This window comes from Myotis yumanensis, unplaced genomic scaffold, assembly GCF_028538775.1.
Source record: "Myotis yumanensis isolate MYYU_CA2020_CCGP unplaced genomic scaffold, mMyoYum1.0.hap1 SCAF_3, whole genome shotgun sequence".
Lineage (NCBI taxonomy): Eukaryota > Metazoa > Chordata > Mammalia > Chiroptera > Vespertilionidae > Myotis > Myotis yumanensis.
The window spans coordinates 180,884,885-180,905,652 of NW_027223754.1; the positions used below are offsets into that span (position 1 = coordinate 180,884,885).

The 20,768-nt window shown below is 39.2% G+C and overlaps 1 protein-coding gene across 3 annotated transcripts in view; it reads left to right on the top strand.

The window, feature by feature from the left end:
• The window catches only part of SOX5 (SRY-box transcription factor 5), a 972,837-nt gene that overhangs the window by 139,526 nt on the left and 812,543 nt on the right, over nt 1-20,768 (top strand). For all 3 annotated transcript variants that reach the window (XM_070410551.1, XM_070410552.1, XM_070410553.1), the window contains exon 2: nt 5,801-5,882. The gene's annotated coding sequence lies outside the window, so the exon portion shown is untranslated. The remainder of the gene's footprint in view (nt 1-5,800; nt 5,883-20,768) is intronic.

Sequence of the window (20,768 nt, forward strand, 5' to 3'; positions counted from 1 at the left end):
GTGATATTGGCAGAGGGATAGACACACATATCAGTGGAGTAGAATGGAAAACCCAGAAATTGACCCATATGTAAATTTCTGATTAATTTTTAAAAAATACATTTTTATTGATTTCAGAGAGGAAGGGAAACGGAGAGAGAGAGATAGAAATATCAATGATGAGAGAGAATCATTGATTGGCTGCCTCCTGCATGCTACTCGCTGGGAATTGAGGCTGCAACACAGGAATGTGCCCTGACTGGGATTCGACCTGTGACCTCTTGGTTCATAGGTTGATGCTCAACCACTGAGCCACACTAGCTGGGTGGATTTTTGACAAAGATACAAAACCAATTCAATAGAGGAAACATAGCCTTTTCAACGCACGATGCTGGAGTAATAGGAAAAACAAATAAGCAAACAAAAACTTGACCTGTCTTACTTCTTATACAAACACTAGAGGCCTGATGATGCGTGATATTCGTGCAAGGGGCTTGGCCCTCGCAGCCGAGGTGGCTGCCTGCCTCAGTCCTTGCAGCCCCGGCTTGGTCCAGAAGGTCATCCTGACGGTCATTCCGCTGTTAAGCTATCTGGTCTAATTACCATATTATGCTTTTAATATTATAGATTAACTGAAAATATGTCCTGAACTTAAATACAGAACTTAAAGCTATAAAACTTTTATGAGAAAAAGTATAAAATCTTCAGGATCTTGAGCTAGGCAAAGCATTTTTCTCATTATACCAAAAGCATTGTCCATCAAAGGGGGGAAAATGATAAATTGAACTTTATAAAAATTGAAAGCTTCATCAAATTAAAATTAATTATAACAATTAAAAACTTTTTAGGAGAATGAAAAGACAAGCCACAGACTTGGAGAAAATATTTGCAAACCATATATCTGACAAAAGACTGGTGTTAAGAATATAAACTTTCAAAACTCTACAGGAAAAAAATAAATCCAATTAGAAAATAGGCAAAAGGCATGAAGAAACATGTCCTGGGAGTGAACACTACAGATATAAAATAAGCACATGAGAAGATATTTGACATCATTAATCATTAGAGAACAGCAGAATGGCTACAATAAAAACTAGCAACACCACCACACTCTGGCAAGCTCAAATTGGCTCACTCAAGCATTGCTGGTGGGGATGTAAAATGGTGCAGCCATTCTGTAAAACAGTTTGGCAGGTTTTTAAAGAAAACTTAACATACTACTGCCATACATCCCAGCAGTTGCACTCCTGGGCATTTATCCCAGAGAAAGGAAAACTTACGTTCACACAAAAACCTGTATATGAATGTTTAGAACAGCTTTATTCATAATAACCCCAAACTGGAAATGTCACATCGTCCTTCAATGAATGAATGGTTAAAGGATTCATACCATTGAACACTACTCAACAATAAAAATGAATGAACTGTTGATGCACACACCAACCTGGATGAATGTCCAGATACTTATGTTGAATGTATGATTTCATTTGTATAGTATTCTTAAAATGACAATATTACAGAAATTGTGAATACATTAAAGCTTTTCAGGTTTTTTTAAAAAAATATTTTCAATATAGTTTTTATTTAATATTATTCTGTATTAGTTAGACAATTATATAATTTCTAAATTGTTCCCCCATTATTTCCAGTACCCACTTTAGCACCATACATAGTTGTCACAATATTATTGACTATATTACCTATGATGTACTTTCCATCCCATGACTGTTTTTGTAACCACCAGTTTGTACTTCTTTATCCCTTCACCGTTTTTACCCAGTCCCCCAATAAGTAGGAGGAGGTATGGGAGGGAAATGGATAGGACTATAAAAAAGGCAACATGAGGGATTGTGATGGTGATGGAAATGTTCTATATCTTGACTATCAATGTCATTGTCTTGGTACTGATGTGGTATTGTAACTTTGCAAGCTGTTGCCTTTCAGGGAAAGTGAGTAAAGAGTACACAGGATGCCCTAGCTAGTTTGACTCAGTGGATAGAGCGTCAGCCTGTGGACTGAAGGATCCCAGGTTTGATTCCAGTCAGGTCACATGCCTGGGTTGCAGGGTCAATCCCCAGTAGGGGGTGTGCAGGAGGCAGCCGATCAATGATTCTCTCTCATCATTGTTGTTTCTATCTCTCTCTCTTTTCCTCTCTGAAATCAATACAAATATTTAAAAAAAGAGTACATAGGATCTCTCTGTATTAATTTCTCAGAACTACATTTGAGTATACAGTTATCTTTTATTTTAAAAAGAACAGAATCCTCTAATGGATTTTAGATTAAAATCCAAGGCCTTCCCTTAGCCCTTTCCAACCTCATTCATTTCCTACTTCTCTCTCATGTACATCATCCTGCATGCAGACACAGTGGCATTTCTCTCACCACATAGCCTTGGTAAATAGTCCCCCTTATCCACAGGAGATACATTCTGAGACCCCAAATGGATGCCTGCAACTGTGGATAGTACCAAATCCTATATATGCTATGATTTTTCCTATGAGAAAATTTAATTTATAAATTATGCACAGTAAGAGATTAGCAACAAAAACTAATGACAAAATAGAGCAATTCTAACAATATACTGTAACAAAAATTATGTGAATGGGCTCTCTTTCCCTCTCTCATAATATCTTATTGTATTGTACTCGCGCTTCTTGCAATAATGTGAGATGATATAATGCCCACATGATGAGATAAAGTGACAGAACAGTGTACAATTTAAAACTTAAAAATTGTTTATTTCTGAAAATTTTTATTTAATATTTTTGGACTGTGGTAGACCACAGGTGACTGAAACCACGGATAGTGAATCCTTGGATAACGGGGGACAGCTGTACTTGCTATTCCCTTCGCCTGGGAAGCGCCTCCCTCTGGCTCTGCCTAATCATCCTGGTCTCTGTTTAAGTGTTGCTGTGAACACTTGATCTAAAGTAGCACCTTTCTCACAATCTGCTCCCTTACCTGGATTTACTTTTCTTCTCTCATTAGAAACTGATTATATATATATATATATATATATATATATATATTTAATTTCAAGTTCCTAGGATGAGAACCTTAAATTTCCTACTATCCCTTCTCTTTTCTATGTGTTCTGGGATTTGGAGCATTTGATTTGAAAACAGGATGGAGTTCCCTCAATAAATTAAAAATGCAACTGCCTGATAACACAGTGATTCCACTTCTGGGAATAAACCTGCAAAAAGCTGAAATACTAATTCAAAAGTATATACGCACCCCTATATTCATTGCAGTATTATTCACAACTAGAGGCCCGGTGCAGGAAATTCTGCACAGGTAGGGTCCCTAGGTCTGGCCTGCGATCAGGGCCAATCTTCCCTGGCTGCCAGCAGCTGACCCCACCCCTCTCCTCTACCGGGCCTGTCGCCCTCTTTGTGTGGGGCAAGCAGTGGGGCGATTGGGGCCCCACTTGCCCACACCCACCTTGGCCTGGTGCCACCCATATCCACCGCCACCCACTTCCGGTTCCCCATTCCCCATCTGGTGATTGGAGCCTGCCGGCTAGGGGGAGGGATCGAGAGGTTGGCTGGCAGGCCCTGATCGGGCGATCGGGACCTGTGGGCTGGGGGCAGCTCCTGTGTCAAGCGTCTGCCCCCTGATGGTCAGTGTGTGTCATAGCGACCGGTCATTCCGCAGTCCACTTGATTTTCATATTATGCTTTTATTATATAGGACTAGAGCCCCGGTGCACAAAAATTTGTGCAATCGGTGGGGGGGGGGGGGTCCCCCCAGCCCGGCCTGTGCCCTCTCGCAGTCTGGGACCCCTTGGGAGATAACGACCTGCTGGCTTAGGCCTGCTCCCGGGTGGCAGAGGGCAGGCCCAATCCCTAGGTGCAGCCCCTGGTCAGGCTCAGAGCAGGGCCAATTGGGGAGTTGGGGTGCTGCACCGTCATGCACAGAGCAGGGCGGAACAGGAAGTTGCGATGCCACCCACAGTCACACTCAGGGTAGGGCCGATTGGGGGGTTGGGGCACCGCCCCCTGTCACACTCAAGGCAGGGTCGATGGGGAGGTTGTGGCGCCACCCCCTGTCATGCACAGAGCAGGGCCGATCAGGGGGTTGGGGCTCTGCCCCCTGTCACTCATAGAGCAGGGCCCATCAGGGGGTTGGGGAACTCCCCCCTGTCACTCACAGAGCAGGGCCCATCAGGGGGGTTGGGGCTCCGTACCCTGTCACACACAGAGCAGGGCTGATCAGGGGGTTGGGGCGCCGCACCCTGTCACACACAGAGCCGCAGGGCGATCAGGGGATTGGGGAGCTCCCCCCTATCAGGCACAGAGCAGGGCTGATCAGGGGGTTGGGGTGCCTTCCCCTGTCACGAACAGAGCAGGGCAGATAGGGAGGTTGTAGCCCCGCCCCCTGTCACTCACAGAGCCGCAGGGCGATCAGGGGGTTGGGCGCTGCCCCCTGTCACGCTGATCCCGGTGCTGGGAGGCATATTACCCTTTTACTATATAGGATCGAGGCCTGGTGCACGGGTGGGGGCCGGCTGGTTTGCCCTGAAGGGTGTCCTGGATCAGGGTGGGGGTCCCCACTGGGGTGCCTGGCCAGTCTGGGTGAGGGGCTGAGGGCTGTTTTCCAGCTGGCGAGTGACTGAAGCTTCCAACCACTCCTTGTTTTTTTTTTGTTTTATTCTGGGCCAGCTTTAGCTCTGAGGCCTCGCTGCTGAAAACATTGATACAATGTTGCGGTCCAGCTGGCTTTCAGTCCGGCTGGTTTCTGGGGTTGTGTTTAGCTTCTTATTTGCAACATAGTACATAGTTGCTTAGAGTTGCAGCTGAGAGGCCGGCAAGTTAGGCGGGGAACGTTGGAGTCCACAGTCACTGGAGCAAGCAAGCCTCCCTGCTCGCTTCAGTGCATTGCTGCTGGCCGCCATCTTGGCGGACAGTTAATTTGCATAAGGATATGCTAATTAGCCAATGGGAAGGGTAGCGGTTGTATGCTAATTACCATGTTTCTCTTTTATTAGTGTAGATAGCCAAGACTTGGAAGCAGCTCAAGTCTCCATCAGTAGATGAGTGGATACTTTTACACATTGGAATAGTATTCAGCCATAAAAAAGAAGGAAATCTTACCATTTGCAACAGCATTGATGGACTTGGAGATATTATGCTAAGTGAAATAAGCCAGTCAGAGAAAGACAAGTGCCATATGATTTCACTTATATGTGGAATCTAATGAAAAAAAATATAAACAGACTAAAAGATACAGAGAACAGACTGACAGCTTTCAGAGGGAAGGGGGTTGGGGGGTTGTTGGGTGAACAAGGTGAAGTGATTAAGCAAAAAAACAAACAAAAAAAACCACCCAAAATTCATAGACACAGACAAGACCATGTTGATTATCAGAGGGAAGGGAGTGGGGAAGGTAGAAGAGGGTAAAGGAGGAATAAAAAGAAGGAATACATTGTGATGGAAGGAGACTTGACTTGGGGTGGTGAACATACAATGCAATATATAGATGATGTTTTATAGAATTGTACACCAGAAACCTACATAATTTTATTAACCAATGTCACCCCAATAAATTCAATAAAATAAAGAAATTAAGCAAACAAGAAAGACCTATAAAAAAACCCCCACAGATTCTCTGTATTTTCTTTCCTTTTTCCGATGACTCCTTATATATCTATGTGAATTTAAGGGTTCTGAAGTACTATGGATGTTCTGTATTCTGTCATGCTTATCCCCGTTCACTGGTATTTTCCTAAATAACTAAAGTTTAAAAGAGTTGGCCTGGACTCCACTTGCTATGAATCTGCCTCTAAATGACTTAGCTCTTCTTAATTTTCTTCTAGGCATTTTAATCAGCCCATGGTATAAAGTCAAACTTCAAGAGGATCCTTAGAAGTCTTGGACAAGCCTCCCTGTATGTGGCAGGTATGTCTCTGTTTAGACACTGTGCAAGACATGTAACTTTATTCTTCTGTAAATAAATATAAATTATATTTAGATTCTAGAAAGGATGTTTAGATTCTCCCTTTAACCATGTGGCAACATTCTGAGATTGCATCTAAGTTCTAGGTGAGTTTATGAGGTACCAAGCTTTTGAGGGATGATGCACCTGCTCCTTGGCTGACTGAATGGAGAAAGAAGCACGATTGAAGGAAATGAAATAAAATACTTCAAATATCATACCCAATATGATAAAAATATTGCCTCCTTTGAGTACCTACCTTGTGATTTTAATCTTTATAATGGTCCTGAATCTTTTATATTAAGGGTTTGACATTTGGGGAAATCAGGTGTATTATTTTGCGAGAGCTGCCATAACAAAGTACCACAGACGGGGTGTCTTAAACAACAGGAATTCATTGTCTCACTGTTCTGCAGAGTAGACGTCAGAAATCAAGGTGTCAGCAGGGTAGGTTCTTTCTGAGGGCTGAGCGAGAAGAATCTGCTCCAGCCCTTCTCCTTGGCTTGAGATGGCGTTTTCTCCGTGTCTTTAAATATATTTTTATTGATTTCGGAGAGGAAGGGAGAGGGGGAGATAGAAACGTCAATGATGAGAGAGAATCATTGATGGGCTGCCTCCTGCACATTCTCCTCACCGCCCCCCCCCCCACTAGAGACCAAGCCCAAAACTTGGCTTGTGCCCTGACTGGGAATTGAACTGTGACCTCCTGGTTCATAAGTTGATGCTCAACCGCCGAGTAACACTGGCCGGCTACTCCATGTCTTTACATTGTCTTTCCTCTATGGGTGTCTGTCTCCATGTCCCAATTTCCTCTTTTTATAAGGACACCAGTCTTACTGGATTAGGTCCCACACTAATGACCTCTTCTTAGCTAATTATATCTGCAGTAACCCTATTTTCAAAGGTCCATTCTGAGATACCAGATGTTAGGACATCAACATGTGAATTTGGGGAGAACACAATTTAATCTATAACACCAGCGTTCAAAGAGGCTCACTGGCTTTAACTCAGACCTCGAAATGCCATTGCAGGAATTCTGCATCATAATCGCGTGACTCTAGAGCAGCGGTTCTCAACCTGTGGGTCACGACCCCTTTGGTGGTCCAACGACCCTTTCACAGGGGTCGCCTAAGACCATCCAGCATATCAGATATTTACATTTATGATTCATAACAGTAGCAACATTACAGTTATGGAGTAGCAATGAAAATAATTTTATGGTTGGGTCACAACATGAGGAACTGTATTTAAAGGGCCAGAAAGTTGAGAACCACTGCTCTAGAGTTTGTGTCCTTTATGCTGTACACTTCATCTCAGGCGACTCTTGAATGCAGGTCTGTGCAATGAGGGGAATACTGTCTTTCCTTCAGCAACCAAACCGGACATGGGTCTATTAAGGAAAAGAACTCCTACTTAGACATAAAGTCGTACCATTGCATAAACTCAGAATAGCTCGTCTTACACAAAGGAGAACAGGAACATGTTTGGGAAGAGATCCAATCTACCACATCATACCATAGGCTAGACAGTGAATTTATAGCTAAACTAGAGTTATAGATTATGGCAGGATGCAAATAGGTCTGAAACTACTAAAATGGTGTCAACTTGAGTTTGGTAGTGTTATTCCTACGTCTTGTGGTTTGCATGTTTGGTGCTCTTGACTAGTATTCATATCTAAAGAGGCCCTGTGTATGTGGTCTGCTCATGTAGGGCAGGTTTAAACAATGTGTACTAAAACAACATAGTTAAATCATGCAAAAAAGGGGAAAAATCTCTGCTCTGAAGTTCCTGTAGGCATTTACTGGAAAATGATAATGATAGCTCTACTAAAAAGGGAGAAAATATGTTCAGCTTCAATGAGGATTGTATTTAGGAGAATTGTCAGATTATTTTGGATATTTTCCTTTTTAAAACAATTTTTTATTGCATCCTAGTGGGAGATAAGAATTATAATAGTGATTCGGAAAAGTGGCTTTGTGCATATAAACATAATTTGAGTCTTGTAGTAGTCATCACTGTTTTATTCCAGATGGCAAAAAAAAAAAAAAATTATTATTTTTTTCAGTTAGTGCCTGAAATATATACCTAAAGACATAAGACCCTTAGAAGATTTTTCTTGCCAAAATTCTAGTAGATGCTCGCTTACCGAGAAATATGTGTACTGAGAAATATTTAAGAAAAATACACTTTAATGAAGCTGCACTGATGATATTTATTTAGCTAATTGTGTACAGGGATCTAAACATGATTTCACGTAGAGTAGACTGTTGGCCATGTAAATAAGCCTCTCACAGGTGTGCAGAGTTTTGGGAATGAGACAGCAGATCTAATGAAAATCAGAGTAAGCCTCTAAGAAATATTTTATTGTAAATTAGATTTCCCATTATAAAACAAATACAGCCACATAACAAAAATATTTTAAAATAAGAGTAAAAATTGCTAACAATACCAATAAGCAAAAGCAATAAAAGTAACCTTTTGGTATATGTGTTTCTCCTTTTTTATTTATTTGTTCGTTTGAGGATTACCGAGCACTTACTCAATGCAGACACTTGGGAAATAAGGAGTACTAGGAAAAGGTTCTTGCCCTGAGGGAACTTTTAAATTACCAGGGGAAACAGATAGTGAATGAGGCCTTTTAGTAGGTGATAAGTGCCATAATGGAGGATTGTGGGCCAAAGAGCTTACTGTCAACTCCTGTCAGGTAAGCTAGGATAGAAACATGTGAAGAAATCTGTTAGCCAGAAAAAGAGAAGAAAATAATTTTGGTTTGAGGAAAGAACATCTGCTAAAGTATGACAGGATTGAAATAACATCATACAGGAACTGTAAATGATGCATTATGGAGAAGTAGGTGGAGCTGACATCATGGAAGGATTAGTGCCAGTTATCCTATTGGCAAGAAAGTTTTCAAGTAGGGAAAGAATATGTGTAGAATTCTATTTTTGAAAAAAGAATCTTTAGCAATATGATTGACTAGATGGCTTAGAAATTACCGCCCTTAGGAACTAATGGTTTGGTAAGGAGCCGTATCTATCTGTATATAAAGAAGCTGTAATGAAGGTTAAATAAATGATGCTTGGCTTGCGTGGGCCTCTAGCAGCATTTTGGTAGGGATTCTAAAATGAATTCTCATGATTATATATTTTTATAAAATTTTCAAAAAGTATGAGTTTTTAACTTCAATCAGCTCTGAGTACTTTCACTTTCTATATCCCTACTCCTATGGTATGCTTCTCTTACTGTTGGCATTGTGGCAGATTTTGTAAGTTTATCTTTTTCTTTTTACCATAACAGGGACCCCAGATTGCATAAGCATAGGTCTCACTTTGCAGATCTATCCCCAAGATGACATTGCAGCAATTCAAGAAAAATGGCAGGTTCTTAAACAAAGATAGTAGCTGTAGGGATGAAACAGAAAAAGATGTATAAGACTAATGGGGAGGAATTATTGGCTATGCTGCTGTGAGGGAAAGGCTAGTTCCAAGATTTCTTATTTCTATAGCTCTGTGAATGGTAGGGCTGCTAACAGGAAAAGAATGGTAGGGGCAGGTCACTATTGTAAATAATAGTTTATTGAACATCTTTACGTGCGTGCATGTTTCATATTTTTGAATTTGCAAAAGTGGATTTACTGTATCACAGTGTATAAGAATTATAATCAATTTTGTTATCTATAACTGAAGTCTTTCTGAGATAGATTATGCCATTAAACACTGCTACAATTAATGTATAAATGAGTTTTCTTGTCTACTCCCACTAGCATTGGGCATTATAATTAGCAAACTAAATTATTGGGTAAAATCAGTATCTCCTTTTCATTTTATTAGTCTGAGGGGAGATAAATACGATCCATTATTGTGACCTCTCCATAGGAACCTACTTTCCAGGGGTGGTTTTGTGGTCTTTTCCTGGTAGGGATTTAGGAAGCATTAGAAGTTAGTTGTAAATCTTTTATGTAATTAGTTATGTTATGTACTCCAAATACATGCATATATACATACAGGGGTGGACAAAAGTAGGTTTACAGTTGTAATACAAATCAAAATACAGTAATTATTAAATAATAATACAATAATAAACTGTGTTTCATGTATTTACAACTGTAAACCTACTTTTGCCAACTCCTGTAGATTAGAAAACCTAGAAGTAGGTGGGGCTAAAATGGTGCTGTAGATTAGATCGTTTTAGACCATGTATAGGCAATTTTTTTTTCTAATAAGGACCAGATACTAAATATTTTAGGCTTTGTAGGCTAGATGAAATTGAGGCTATTGCATACATACTTTAAAAGGGAAATTTTCCCCCCACAAAATTTGCATTGACATAGTTCAAAATGTAATGATAATAATTGAGTAAGTTTTTCATAACAGAAGTCTAATAATGAGAAAAATTGAATTCTTTTTGGGGGAAGACATTTCCCTTAGTTGTAGTTCAAAGTTAATGTTCTCTATCATCAAATTGTTTGTAAGTGTTAATTCATTAAATCATTCTTATTTCACAGGCCGTGAGCTGGATTTGGATCACAGGCCAAATGGTGCCAACCCCTGTTTAAGACAATGACATTTAAAAGTCATTTTTTTTCATTAGTCTTTGTTAAATGTTTTATTTGATAATAAGTTTCAGTTCTGTTTTATACTTTATTTGAACCCATGGCAACCTACAACTAGTAAAACACTCACCAAAATGCACATGTGTGGGGCGTAGGTGGTTTTATTCTCCACTCCCAATGGTATTTTGGGATATATCTGAGGTAGCAACGCTATTGCAATGAACCATTTTGTCTATTTAGGTTAACAGACCAGAGAAGTGAAACAGGAAACTAGACTTGGCAGATCCAAATTTGGTCTGTTGGAGTATGTATTGGAATGATTTTGAGTATTCCTGTTGTTGACTTTGAGTTGGCTATAATTGGTTCTGTTCATTAAAGTCTGTTTCTACAAAGTTTGGGAGGTCTGTGCTTTGGTTATAGCTTTGCTGTTGCTCAGCAACATTCCAAAATGTCTTAATTCTTCCCCAACCCTCCCTCACAAACTTCATGTCTTAAAATATATTTTATCGCTTTCACATTACATTTGCTAATGGTTTTGGTGGCACAGCTACCGAGTTCCTATGGCTTCAAGAAGGGAAAGAAACAAAATGAAAAGATATGAAGATTTAAGAAGCTAATAAATAGCTCACTTCACCCACTTTAGAAATGGGGCCATATATCCCGAAAGTTTCAACTGGAATTTGATTCCTAAATACAAGATGAATTTTTTAAAACTCTCAATGAATGGTTTGGAAATCTATTAAAACTTGGATAAATTCAGCTACTTTCATGAGTATGCTGAATTATAGATTGAATTTCTTTCTTTTTTTTAAATATATTTTATTGATTTTTAAAAAAATATATTTTATTGATTTTTTACAGAGAGGAAGGGAGAGAGATAGAGAGTTAGAAACATCGATGAGAGAGAAACATCGATCAGCTGCCTCCTGCACATCTCCTACTGGGGATGTGCCTGCAACCCAAGTACATGCCCTTGACCGGAATCGAACCTGGGACCTTTCAGTCTGCAGGCCGACGCTCTATCCACTGAGCCAAACCAGTTCTGGCAAGATTGAATTTCTTAAGAACTGACATTTGGATGGAAAGTTTATGTTTTATCTTTTTAGACAATATGGTACAAAGAATTGGTATCTTTCTTATGCATAATCAAAGATAATTCAAATGAGTAAACTCAATATGAAAACCTTAATTTAAAAAATATAAAAAGTTTTTCCTACATTACTAGTGTGTAGAATATTTTGACTTAATATTTTGTTTAATGGATAAATATGCTATACCTATTTATACAATGACCATAACTATGTGTATTTTTTAAGAGAAAAATGTATTGTTACATTGCAATTTTTTTTCTGAGACTCAGCACAGGAGAAAATTCCCTCAAAAATAAGTTTGGGGAATTATTTTCTTCTCTTATTTATTTCCATAGGCTCTTTGGAAAGCAAGATTCCAAATGCATGTTACCATAGTTTTCCTGCCAGTAGCTAAACTAACTCAGCCTGCTCTTCTCAAACATTATCTTGATTTTTTTTTTAGCTGCTGAAATATGTGGCAATTTAAAAAAAAAAATCTTTAATTCCACATTTTGTTTATACTTTAGATACAGAAGGTCTTTGTTGTTTTAGAAACCAGTACTAACAGCTTTATAATACCAAGAACAAAATTTGCTCCAAACACCATTCTTTTTGATTTTTCACTGAATTCTCCAATTATTGTTAATTACCATTGGAATTCCTGTACCTTAAAATAAATTCTTTTAATAGATACTTATAATTACAATTATTGACAAATATCTGATATTTGTTATTTCAGAAAACAAAAACACTTGTTCAATTAGAAAAGGAGTAAATTATTTTACCCAAGGCAAAAGTAGCCTTTAGAGCCCTTCCCTCTTATAAATTCTTTCCAGGGTTTGGATAGACAGTGTGCTCAGTTGATCTCATGTTTTGTAAAATTAGCAAAGTAAACAATTTTAATTACAATCATTTATGACCAGTATCTCTACTTTAACCTTCCTCCATTCCTTTCCTGTTTTGCAGTGGCTTTGGTGAGGCCATGGGTTTGTTTTGGTGTGTGTGTGGGGTGGTCTAATAAAAGAGGAGTCAGACTGAGGATAGAATGATTTTAAATTAAGTGCGATATAGTTATGGTGTTTGCAAACACTCCTAGGTATAGTGAAGCTATTGATGATGTTCCACTTTGCCAAGTCACTGGAGCCTTGTGACACACAGGTGAGGAACCAGAAGCCATCGTGCCCTATGACAGGCAATGACACTTGGCACATGCAGGTGGGGGACAGACATCAGATTTGAGACATTCAGAGCCAGAATCTACTCTGTGGAAACCTTTCTTGTTACTAGGATATGATTTGTGTCAGTGCCCGGTCACAATAGACATTCTCTCTTATCAGAGATTAGTGATTGATGCAGTTAATATTATTATTATTGCATCATATATATAATTTTTTTCATTGATATTACATAAATAGAATTTCTTAGATACCTGTGCTTTTAGGGCACAAACTTGTAGCAATAATACAGGCAGCAAGCACCACTGTGTGTACAACTGCATGTTTTCTGAATCCCAATTATGTGTAGTTAAAAATAAATTTTGATTAATAAAACAAATTAGATGAAAAAATGGATTATCTTTCTATTTTCTCTATAGAAAATGACATTTATAAAGAGACAATCAAAGAGTGCAGTCAACAATGGTAGGAGGGAAAGCATTAGAGAGGTGTGGTCAGAGAGCTAATTAATATGAATATATGCTTTCTTCCAGATTTTGTGATGTTTCTGATATTTTTCAGTAGTTTAAAGTAGTAATTTATTGGGGTATTTTTCACTTTAAATAAATATTCACTTTTACATTAAATTAAAATTTTAATTTGTATTCATATTCTAACATTGCATAAGCTTTGGGCCCCCACAAAACCTGGATCCACAGAATAAATACTTACTAAATATTTAGATACCATGAAGGTAAGGGTCACTTTTAGCCTAGCATAGAACCTAGTATATAACTGTTGCTCATTATGTGTTTGGAATAGAATGCATTTCCATAATAATAATTAGTTATTTTTTTTCAAATGTTGACCAGTACTTTATATGGACATTAATAATACCTATAAGTTGTAACTAAGAAGAATTTCTACCTTCTCAGGGCCTTGAGGTGATTAAACTATTCTACAAAGCATTTTTTTATGTGTGAAAAACTATTAAAAGTCCTTCATTTAACCAGGGATTTGATATATGGAAATAGTATTTATTTGACCATTTACCTAAACTACCTTTTCTGCTTTAACTTGTCAAAGGAAAAAAATAAAAAGGAAGGTAGGATGAAGGGAGGCATGGGAGGAAAGAAGGAAGGGAAGAGAAAGCCTCATAAGTTGGAAGACTTTCTGGTCAGAATCCTATATGATAAAAGGCTAATATGCAAATCGACCAAACAGGGGAACGACTGGTCGCGATGATGCTCACTGACCACCAGGGGGCAGACACTCAACGCAGGAGCTGCCCCTTGGTGGTTAGTGCACTCCCACAGGGGGAGCGCTGCTCAGCCAGATGCCGGGTTCATGGCTGGCAAGCGTAGCGGCGGTGGTGGGAGCCTCTCCCGCATCAGTTGGACATCCCCCAAGGGCTCCCGGACTATGAGAGGGCGCAGGCCAGGCTGAGGGACCTTCCCCCCTGAGTGCACAGATTTCGTGCACTGGGTCTCTAGTGGCTTATAATTTTGTAATGGTAGGATAGTCTCTGAACAGGTGGGTCACATTCTGAAATGTGGCCAGGACACAGTTAGTAGTGCTCCTAGGATAGTAACAAAGTATTATTAAGGTTGTCCATACATAAATCCTTACAAATAGTAATTTTCAAACAAAAATATAGGTAACTAGTATGTTTGTTTTGGTTATGTTTACATGTGTTTTAAATAACTCATTGTCACAAGGCAGTACTTATAGTGTTTCAAGGAATTAAGCCCAACATCTTCCTTTGGTCAACACATTTTGCATTTTAACTAACACTCTGTCCTAAGCATCTCTGTGCTCACCTATCTTCCACTTGTACCTGGAGATTTAGACATACTCTTCCCAAGTACAGACAATCCCCTTTTAAAGCATCCATTTGGGGTGCACAAATGGACAGGAGTTCCCAAAGATGCATCCAGGGATGACTGTTCCTACATCATTCGCCTGATTACTGCTAGGTGTGTTGATGGAGGACTTAAAAAGTGTTAGCTGGCTGGGCCGGTGTGGCTCAGTGGTTGAGTGTCAACCTCTGAACCGGGAGGCCATGGTTTGATTCTCTGTCAGGGCACATGCCCGGGTTGCAAGCTCTATCCCCAGGGGGGGGCATGCAGGAGGCAGCCAATCAATGATTCTCTCCCATCATTGATGTTTCTATCTCTCTCTTTCGCTCCCTTCCCTCTAAAATCAATTAATACATATATTTTAAAGTGTTAGCTGGATGAGGCCTGGCCTGACTGTGGGGGCTGCTGCCATGTAGGCATCTACGGGGTTAACCAGTCTTGCCAGCATGAACAATGGAAACAGGGCAGCTCTAAATGAAATGAGCTGAATATTTCATTCGGCCACTCAGCTGCCTGCTCCAATTGCCTCCTTTACTAAAATAAGAGCTTAATCTAAAGTGACAACAACATCAGTTTCTGTGTGCTGCAGTCACACTGAACATGATTTCCTTAACACAAACACTATTTATATGGCCCGCCTGGATATCGCAGGGAATCAGGAGCATGGCCCGCTAAGACACAGGGTACAATGAAGGACGAGGAGCAGGCAGCTAAGAATTAACATCAGCAAATGAAAGCCTGACCCTCAGAGGGCATGTTCCTGATACATTTAAAAATGAGAGAGCATTGCACCAGTAACCTTCGCCTTTGTAAAGACTATGCCATTTAAAATAAAATAGCACCTTTTCAGTTTAGACACTTAACCACATGCATTATGTGTGACCCATTTTCTAACTTACGTGACACTGGAGGATGGATCCCTCGCTGCAATTATTAGAATCTTTCAAACAATTGCAACCAATAGCCTCCCTCCCCAGACTCCTTCTCATAGCAGCCTGCACTTTCTTGAGATAAAGAGGGCATTTCGTTCATTGAGGGCAGGCCAGACAGAGATGTCAGGGGAATAGGAGAGAAGATGTGACCCTTGAACTGATGGCTTTGATGTCAGTGCTCGTGACATGTAGGAAAACCCTGTTGGGAAGTGGTTTTCAGCTTGAGAGTTCTGGAAGATTGGAAGCAGAAGTGTGGCAAGGCCCCAGCCCATCTGAGCACAAAATAACCTAAGTTACTTATTTTGGGCACCCCAGAATAGATAATGAGGGAGATAGCAATCCTGAATATGCATGATTGATGGTTTATTTCCGCAAGGAGGCTGTGATGGTATTATTTTCGCTCTGCACGTCAACATTCTGGGAACTTTAAGGGTCACAAAATGTAGAAATATTTATTAGAATTTTTGACATTTAATGGGATTTAGTGGCCTTTTTCTCCACCACCAGCTTCATAGATAAGAAAAGTAAGGCACAGAGAACTTGTTCATACATCTGAAGTCACACAGCACATCAGAGAGCAATAGGAAAAGAATTTTATGAGGTTATTTTCCTCAACTATTTCTACTTCCTTCAAATCACCATTAACACTTTAATTTCTCTTTTTAATTATATTTTTAATTGATTTCAGAGAGGAAGAGATGGAGAGAGAGATAGAAACATCAATGATGAGAGAGAATCATGGATCTGCTTCCTCTTGCATGCCCCTTAATGGTGATTGAGCCTGCAACCCATGCATGTGCCCTTGATGGAATCGAACCTGGGACCCAACTTTCTATCCACTGAGCCAAACTGGCTAGGGCAACACCTTCATTTCTAAGATGGCTCTTTTAAAAAAATTCCTCTTGATTGAGATTTCTAGATGCTCGATACCAGACACCGATTTGAGACTTCTAGGCTCTAATGATCTGAGGCTGCTGGCCAAATGGTAGCTCTTTTTAAAATTTAGTTCTGTGTTATCTGTTCCCATCCTCCAGGCTCTGTGCCTGGGTGAGTGCTCCTGCAGTCCCCACCCCTGTGTTGGTAGATTTTAGATAAGGCTCTTGTTCACTGAAGAAGAAAGGGACTAATCTTTTAAAATTACTTTCTTCTTTTAAGAAAGGCATAGTGAGTGACAGGAAAATTAATGAGAGAATCATCAATATCTAGCTGGCCTTAATAGAATACCCATTAATCAACAGGCATTTACTTAGGCTCTATAAGGCCGCGAGGCACTATGTTAGGGGAGGGAAAATGATCTCTGACCTCTTGAAGCTCACCATCTCTTGAAAAGGTTTATCATAATCTGCAAAAGAAGCTTAGACTTCTTCAGAAAGCCACTAAGAATATTAGGAAAAAAATTAAAATACTCTTTTTGTTGTTTGAAATAATGCCCTTCTACTCTGTTTTCATCTTCATTTTTAACTTAAGGGAAATATGAACAATAGAACACCCTTGTGTACGCCACTTATAAAGCATTGATCAGCTCTTTCAGGTACTATTCTAGACATGCCCCCCAAAGAATTACACTTGTTTTCTCATAATCTAATGGGGATATAAGCAATTGTACAAAGATTAATTGAACAACTTGGTGAATGCCTTAAGAAGACAGGTACCAAATGCTTGAGAGCAGAGGAGGGGTGGGAATAACCACACTTGATCTGTGAGACCTCTTCAAATGACAAGGACCTTGATATCCACCCCCCAGTAGTAGCCAGCTCTTCAACTTGATCTGGACAGTCAACAAATTTCAGTCTGGACTGGCAAAGCCAGTGGAATAGGGACCCTGCCAGTTAGTGTTGGGGGTAGCCTCTGCACAGATGATTAAAACAGTAGAACTTGCTGAAGACACATGGGAAGGTGATCTGTGCCCAACATGTCTCTGTCTTGTGTCTTGGCTTCACTCAGCTACAATAAGATTCTTGATGACCTTCTCTTTTGATACGTCAGGTGAGCAAAGGCTTTCCTTCTCTTGGGATGCCTCTACTGCGTATTTGCCTCTTAGTATGAAGGGGCATGATTAGCCAGAGAGAAAGGTGCAGGGTTTTTCCTGGTGTAAATGAAAGAACCCACTGTGAAGAATTTCAGGGCTCTGATGAGAAAATGCCAGAAATAGACTCAGGTAGTCTATTGTGTCTCCCATTTTCTTTCAGTTACTTTTCTCCTGATTAATGAACAGTGATCAGGTTCTCAGTTCTGAAATACTATATGTGTCATTGATTAAGCCACACATAGTTTTATGTTTCCCCAAATATAAGATGTTTTAAGACTATTTGCCATTCTTGTCTTCATGTAGGCTCATATAGACCATTCCCTGTAAAAGTCATCATAAAACCCTTTATTTCCCCCTTTTTAATTTTAATTTTAAACTTTTAGGGAAATATGTATTTGCTGTATTGTATATTTTGTATTTCGTATTCCCCTATTCTTTGAAGGACAAAATTTATTTCATATTAAAATAGAAGATCATATTATGTCATATTATTTAACAAATAGAAGACTTTTGCCATTTTAAAATACAATTTCCAAACAGAGTACTAATTTTCATGAAAAGGACCATGCTTTAAAGCACAATATAAGATTCTGTTTCTCACAAGTTTTGGGATAATAATTTAATGTTGTATTTTAAGTTTTACAGCTAATTATGTGCACAAGAATTAACTTTTCACATCTCATCACTCAAACATCTAGTTATTGGGGGAGGAGTGAGGGTGAGTGGTAGATTCAGGAGAGGAAACCCTTAAGCTGTTTATCCTTCAAGCCCTCGCAACCCTTCCCTATAATATCAGCTGTCGTTTTGTTATCTCCCACCCTGATTGGCCTATCATTGTGTCCCATCCACAAGACCACAACCCAAAAATTCAGCATCGTGATTTTGCAGCAGCTGTTGCTGCAGAAGGTAAATGCCGTGCAGATATTGATGAGCTTGCTAATTTGTTTAGTAGACAGAATTTAGAATGGGGAACAGGATTTGTCTGCTAGCTGTCATCATCCATCAGCCCCAGGCTGCCCCAGGCACTGGGTTTGCTTTTTGCCAGATTCTAATTTCGCTTTTTTTTCCCCCTTAGCTTCAATCTACTTTATTCATTTATTATAATTGGGAGAGTGGTGGTTGAGATAGGGAAAAATACCCATGCCTCACACTTGAGATTGAAGACTCTCATATACTGCTGTTTCTGATATCAGGGGATTCAGACTGGACCTGTTGGTCTGTTGATTGATGTAGTTAGTGAATGAAGTGTTCTCAGGTAGGGGTTCTACAACACAGTGTGACTGGAAGACTTGCCACAATTGCCCTCAGTCCTATGTGTTTCTCCCTGTCTCCCTGTCTCCACCAAGATCAGAATTTATATTATCAGATTTATTCATTTGGGGTTCATATTCAACTCATTTAAACATTATTTTTGAGCATCCACTTTACGTTATTTATTACTGCAGATGTGGGAAATATATTGGTGAATAAGACAGAAAAAGCCCCTGCTCTGAAAGTGACTGGATTTTAGGGGTGAAGACAGATAAGAAAATAAACATACCACATTTCAAGAGAGTGATAAATCAAATGAAGGAAATGAAGTAGAGTAAGGGTAGAGTTGGAAGTGCTATTTTAGATAAAGAGGCCAGGGAAAGTTCTCTGAGGAGATGACCCCTGAGACATGAGTGATGACAAGTCATGTGAAAATCTATGGGGACACTTTAGGGAGATGAAATGGTAAAGGCAAAGATCCAGAAGAGACATCGAGTGTGTTAAATTCCAGGAAAAGCAAGAAAGCCAGTGTAGTTAAAGCAGGTGGTGGGGGTGAGAGAGGTGAGAGCATTAGGGAGATGGAATTGGAGAGGAAGGCAGGGTCAGGTCACTGGATTTTATTCTAAGAGTAGTGGGAAGCTGGTTGTTTTAGGAAGAGTGACTTGATCTGATGTACATTGTAAAAAAGCTTACCATGGCTACTGTGTGGAGAGTAGACTGTAGAGGGACAAAAGTGGAAGCAAGGATATCGGTGGGGAAAACATTGCAGTAATTCAGTGAGGAATGATTCTGGCTTGTACTACAGTGACAATAGTAAAATGGCAAGAAGTAGTCAAAATTGCATACAGTATATTATAAATAGCTCTAACTGATGGTTTGGATGTGGACAGATATGGAAAGGAGAACAATCAAGGGTGATATTTAGATGTTTTGACTTCAAGTATTGAATGGTCAAAGTGCCCATCATTAACTTGTATTTATTGGAGAAGGATATAGGGTAGGGTAAGGTGGTTACTAACTAGACATTTTTTGAAGACTCATTGATAAAATTGAAATGGAATATAGAAGAAATGAAATGCCAGAAGACTCAAGATGAGTGATTGTTAACCTGAATTTAAAATAGGGGAAAAGTTTATATTTTTAAATGCTGTGTTTTAAGGATTTTAATAAAATTCCAGATTCTACTATTATATACTGTAGATCATTTCTGAACACTTAGAAGGAAAATAATATTCACCAGAAGAAGCCAGTATGAGTTCTCTGAGATCCAATCATACAATATTAACTTCTTTTTAATTGAGCTACCCTATTATCAGATGTCATCATTTATACAGTATAGTTTCACATCATAAAGTTCTGAGAAATTAGGACAGAAATTGATTTGGTGTGCCATATGGTGATATAATCTAATAGTTGAAGAACCATATCTAAATGGTATAGATTAGTATAGGGTTATCAACCTGAAGAGATGCCTGTAGTCAGGTGCCATCCATTCTGTTCCTTGGCTTTTCGTTTTGATTGTTTTTATTAAGAGCTTTGATGAAGGTAGAATGAAAGTGAGGAAACTAATACTGACCTTTTCTGGCAAAGGATGCAATTGACACTTTAACTCATTTTATCTCATTTGGTGCTCAGTAAGTCAGTAATACACTCAATGTTGGCCAAAACCTAACAAGATAAAATGTAATAGTGTTAAAGCAATTCTATATTTAATTATTAAATCAATCAGTCAAATATAGGTAGGAGATATCTGAATTGATACTCCATTGTCAAGATATTATGATTGATTTTATGTTTAATATAAGCCAACGGTAGGACATAGCTGCTATTTGAGCTGCTAGAACAAGAGATAGTCACCTTTAATGCATTAGTAGAAGAAATTAGTGTCCAGAACCAATGACATAACCACTTGGTAAAATATACACTGGTTAGCTTACATGTCACTTAAAGGTAAAGTAATTTGAAGGACATTGACAACTTAGTGTTTAAAACTAGTTAATTA